The 5,836-nt window shown below is 39.5% G+C and overlaps 1 pseudogene; it reads right to left on the bottom strand.

Annotated features, from left to right (window-relative positions):
* Nucleotides 1–1,673: 1,673 nt before the first annotated feature.
* On the bottom strand, nucleotides 1,674–2,002 carry LOC138387141 (large ribosomal subunit protein eL33 pseudogene; annotated as a pseudogene).
* Nucleotides 2,003–5,836: the final 3,834 nt, after the last annotated feature.

Genomic DNA, 5,836 nt, shown 5'->3' with positions numbered 1-5,836 from the left:
TATTCACATAAAATGTGAAAACAGGAAAACTATAGTCATTGAAAGAGAATCACTGGTTGCAGGGAGGTGGGGATTGGCCACAAAAGGGCCTGAGGAAACTTTTCTGGGTAATGGAAATGTTCTATATCTTGATTGAGATAGTGACACACAACTGTATGTACACATTGGTCAAAATTCATATAACTGTGCTATACACTTAACATGAGTGCCTGTATGTAAATTATATCTCAGGAGTTGATTTTAAAAGATATATATATAAATATTACGTCGTTTGTGTGTTTACATATATTACGTACACATACTGACAATGGAATGAAATGTATCCTTGGGGTTAAACTGCCACTTAGCAAACATGCAGAAAGCTAAGGATCCACATCATTTTTCTTGTTTTGCCTTTCTCTCACTTTTTCTGCAAGCACCATTTTGAAGACAGCCTCGTCAACATTATTGATTAGATTTATGATAATTTGAAAACACAGATTTTCTCGTTCAAAATAAAAATAAGGTCTGTCATCTCCTCTCAAGATCTTTTTATTTTTCTGCCAATCTTCCCACTGATTGATCCGTTGAGTGATGCATTCATTAACTTTTTCACAGATCTTTTTTGTGCTTCTACTAGTTCTACCTTAGGGACATGACATGGCATTGAATTAGACACACGCCGTCCCTGCGTTCACAAAGCCCACAGCCTACCGTGGGGATCATCAGAATGCAGGTTCAGAAACACAAGTGGGAAGTAACTTTAATGTCTGATAGATCTGAAGTCAATAGGAAAGGTATTGAAATAGAGAAATAGGAAGGGGCCTCCTTTTAATAAAGAAATCAGAGGAGGTTTCCCTGGCAACTCTTTCGAGGGAAAAAGCTCTGTCCTCACTGACCCCAATAAAATGCTGAGGAGAGAATTTTGACTCAATAAATTACTTTAAAAAGTGACTTTTAAATAGTTATAAAGCATATTTACATCCATTAAAATATGAAAGGATATACATTTGGAGCACAAAAACTCAGTAAGTGATGGAAACAATGAGGAACATAAAACCAATTAGGAAAATTAAACATAAATGTTGGGCTGGACAGAGAATAAACTAAGAAAACAGTAACATGTTTAATAGCTAAATACTTTGGCACTTGAGCTTGAGGTGGAAAAATAGATGAAAAGAGGAAGAAACAAGCGCTTTAATTAAGAATAATTATTTCTGAAAGACAGAAGGAAAAGGTGGCTCGTTTCGCCCAACACTTGCCTTATTCAGTTGCAGCAAATGTCAGGTTTGTAACCAGATACTGCTGTAATCTATGAATTCTCAGAGTGCAAGGAGGAGTCCCCAGCCCCAGCTGGGTAGTACTTTATCACAGCCTGTCTCTCAGGTATCTGCCCAGATTCCTGGAGAATGCAGTTGGACTTGCAGCTCATATTTCATCTTCTGATATGATTTAAATAACACTGTTCTCCATTTTTAATTTACACCCTAAAACCTCCAAGCTTTAATTGTTTTACCGCTTAGTATATTTCATTATTTAACATCCATTTATTTTATGAGAAAAATTGTGCTTATTCCTCTGTCTCATCTTAATGTTTTCCTGATGGCTACACTGGCACTTTATTTTTTATTTATTTATTTATTTATTTTTTACAAGAGGAAAAATCCGCTTTTATTTATTTACTTTTCATTAGTTTAAATCCTTGAGGGGTACAGCATCACACGGATTCTGTGTCCAAGGGCCTTAGCAGGAAGGTTGCTTCAGAATTTGGCATGAACCATGCCACTGTTTCCATGGACCCCAGTTACCTTTCCCGGCAGGAGTCACTGCGTTGTTCTTTGCTTTGTGTCCCTAAGCACATCTCTTGCCCAAATAGAATTCAGTTTGGTCGCGGGCATAAACATCCTCAATTTTAAAGAGAGCTGTGTGCTCTCTTTGGTTCCCGAGACCCCGCTTATAGCCTGCAAAAATGACCTTCGACCACAGCCTTCCAGACATATTTGCCTTTTAGAAGTCCTGTTCCCAGCAGACCTCCACAGGCATTCATTTTCATTGTTTTAACAATCCAAACTGTATTTGTCTTTGTCTTCGGAAACAGCGCAGGTTTCAGGGGTCATTTGCCATAGCCCAGCCCGCTGTTCCCCCAGCTCTGGTGACTGGAGGGCGGAGGCGGCAGGACCAGAAGCCCAGTCCCCGGAGGATGGCGCCCAGCAGGCGTCAGCTCTGTCTTCATCGCTTCTTTCCCACGTCTGGGTCCTTGGCGATGGCTGGAGCCATCTTTGCTTGTCTCTGTGTTCAGCCTGTGTGACCATTTGGCCCAAGGGGTCTGCTGAACAAAGCGCAAATTCTGTTATGCCTTTTTCTTGGCAACTTTCCAAAAAAAGTTTATGACTAAAATGAAAATATGAGAAATATACAATCAAAATATATTTTGATTTCTCATTTTTAAAATATCTACCTCTATATTTTACTAGAACTCAATTCTTGGCCCCAGATGACAACTGATCTTCCAAAATTGTTTCCTAAGTAATTTCTAGTGAAGAACAGGAATTGATAGTAGGAAAATGTGTGCTCTCTTTGATTCTAACTGATGCTATTCGCTTCTGTGACTATGCTTGCTTTTAGTTGTTTGATAAATATAGTTAATCAGAATGAAAAACAGGGATAAGAGCAAAGGTAACTCCATGATAGGCTAGGATTCCTGGATGTGAGAAGCTAACAGCCTAGTTCTGCTTCTGTATATATGGCTTGCTGGCTTGGTGCTTAGCGTAAGTGGAGCCATGGCAGGCGTCACTAAAGTAAAGGAAAACAAAGCCCCGGGGAGGTAACCGCAAGTTACTCCTGATAAAGGGCTGGACAGTCCAGGGGCCCTCCAACCAACTAAGTAGATAAGAAGAGCAAGACATGATCAGCGCATGAACGGCTTGTGCAGGGCGTGTGTTCCCAGTATCGCTTGTAACCAAAAGCTAGAAGGTATGCAACAACAGCCCCCCTCCCCCGTCGGAGACCCTCCTCTTCCCCTGGATGACCTTAACTACAACTGGTGCCAGCACGAAAAGCCCGAAGCTTAGAGTCAACAAACCAGGAGCCAACGCGATCAGCCACTTCTAAAAAAGGACAAATAAACTAAAGGGGGATGAAGTGCAGACCAGTGTGTCGTGTGCAGACTCGTGTGTCGTGTGCAGACTAACGTGTCGTGTGAAAACTAGCATACAGAAAAGTACAAAAGCTTAACCTTTACCCCAGGGTGGGGTCCTAGTTCGTGGAGAGGCCACTGCGTTGGTGCTCTGGAATTTGGACCCTAGCTCGGGCTAGCCAATAAACTCCTTTGCCTTTTTGCAGCCTCAATGACTCTGCCTCTCTGTTCCTGGGGCCGAGGGGAACCGGATCTAACACTAGTACTTACTACTAGTTCATTACTTCCTTTGTATATATAACGTAGACAATATCCACAATATAGTCCTCAAAATCAAGTTAAACAATCCATGATATGTTCAAGTTCCCTGCAATAAATTGAGCTCTTATATCTCTGTTGACCAATAAAAGTAAGACATGTTTGCTAAAGATAAAAACAGTTATTCAAAATTAAGCCTTTTTAGTCTGACCATGAAAAGCATTAATACAAACAAATCTATTATCATTAAATGTGAAAAGCTATAATATGCCCAGTTAATGGTTTTCAACCTCATGTCCCACAATCACCATGTAGAATCTAACCTTTTAAAATATAGAATTATCTTCTACTTCTCTTTTGTATACATATTATTACAAATGACAAGTATTCAAGTATTTTAAATGCTTGAAACTTTAAAAAACAACTAATTAGCTTACTTTATTTTATTCTCTTTTAACAAAAATTGGCTTTCATGTTCAGTTCAATTCAAAAATAAAATGAACAACACATATATCCCCATGGAAGAGAAATAAAGTATCTTTCCTGTCTAGAATATATCTGAATACATATGGCTTATGAGCCTTTGATAAATTTTGTCTGAATTCAAGACTAATGTGATGCTGAGTCACAGAAGGAATGATCCCAAGCTCTCTTAATTCTCCCGGAGTAGAAATGGCCCATTACTACTTTCAGCCTTGCCGCTGATACTTCTATAACCTTGAGCAAGTTACTCAACCTCTCTGAGCCTATTTCCCCATCTGGAAATAGGCTAATAGAACCTACCTACCTCATAGGCTTGCTGAGAGATTTAAATAGGATAAAGAGGGCAAACCATTTTCGCAGTTTCTGGCACATGGGGGAGCTCAACAGATATCGCTTACTTTTTTCTTACTTTTCTACTCCTTTCAGCTCATTTCTACCAAAACTCCAAACTTTTTAAGACAGGCAACACCAATTCCCTTGTGTGTCCTGTCCAGCTCCAGGGACATATAGGCCCCACATACTCCATGGTGAATTGAACTGACAATGAAGGATGTCTTAGTCCATTTGGGCTGTGAATACAAAATACCATGGCCTTGGTGGCTTATAAACAACAGAAATTTATTTCTTACAGTTCTGGAAGCTGGGAAGTCCAAGATCAAGGCACTGGCACATTTGGTGTCTGATGGGGGCCTGTTTTCTGATTCATAGAATGCACCTTCCTGCTGTGTCTCTGTGTTGTGGTAAGGGCAAGCCAGCTCTCCGAGGCCTCTTTCATAAGGGCCTTAATCCTATTCCTGGAGGGCCCCACCCTCATGACCTAATCACTCCCCAAGGCCCCACCTTTTCATAATCCCATCACCTTGGAAACTAAGATTTCAACATATGAATTTGGGGAGGGACACAAACATTCAGTCCATCGCAAATGAACACCAAAATGATGTTACTATAGTTGTGGAATATGAAAGTGTACATGTATCATGGCATACCTAATAATTTCTCACATAGGTTACTGAAAATTGAACAAATAAAAGCTTTCATCTACATGCATTTTTAGCACCACCTTTTCTGGAAAAAATCCTATATTTTAATACTGGTTTATGCGGCTTATAGTACACTTAATATCCTTTAAATTCTTGTAGAACTCCAGAGTGGGAAGCGTGTTCGCTGTCTTTCTCTATGGTGTTTTCTAGGCAGGGTGGGACTGCCCTGGGACACCATCAGACCTGTTCTGATAGACAGTGGAAGTGGGGAGGGTGGGAGAGAGGGACTTTTAAGGGAGGCACATCAAAACTTGCGTGTTCCTTATGTTGACTGTGGTAATGGCTTAATGGTTGTGTGTATATGTCAAAACTCATCAAATTGTACAATGTTTAAAAATGAGCAGTTTATTGTGTGTCAATTATACCTCAATTAAGCTATTACATTTTTTAAATTTTTCCTTAATGCTTCATATTATATATTACAAAGAGCTTCTTGCACTGTCTCTCAAGTTTGTCCAAAGCGTAAAATGAGAGGCATATGGCAATATAAAATATTATTATTAGCAAATCAAAATTTATTCAAACTTTAATACTGGAGAAAGATGTGCAGGTGTAAATGTGAGAAAGGAGAGAATGAGAAAGAGCAGGAAAGGGAAATGTTATTGAACTAAAGTCTGAGCTCACCTACTTAAATAGTCTTTAAAGTTAATGAAAATTAAATTCAACCAGAAGAAGGGGAGATACAACCACAATTTCACCACAGTATAAAGTCAGCAAATATAATAACTAGTGAGCCCTCCCAGAAATTGGTCTTCACTGGTTGTAAAAGGAAATGCATTTGAGAAAAGTTTACTCTGTGCTTTAAAAAACAAATAGAGACACAGATTTCAGATTTATGGAATGATCCTGACAAACACTCTCTTTGAACTAACTCTAGTCAGGTTCCTCTAAGTCCTCAAGGCCCTGATCTTGGGCTCCATCATTGGTCTGTTTAGCCCAG

This window comes from Eulemur rufifrons, chromosome 7 (assembly GCF_041146395.1).
Source record: "Eulemur rufifrons isolate Redbay chromosome 7, OSU_ERuf_1, whole genome shotgun sequence".
Classification (NCBI taxonomy): domain Eukaryota; kingdom Metazoa; phylum Chordata; class Mammalia; order Primates; family Lemuridae; genus Eulemur; species Eulemur rufifrons.
Note: the sequence above shows the minus strand (reverse complement) of the source record. Positions and strands in the feature narration are given on the sequence as shown.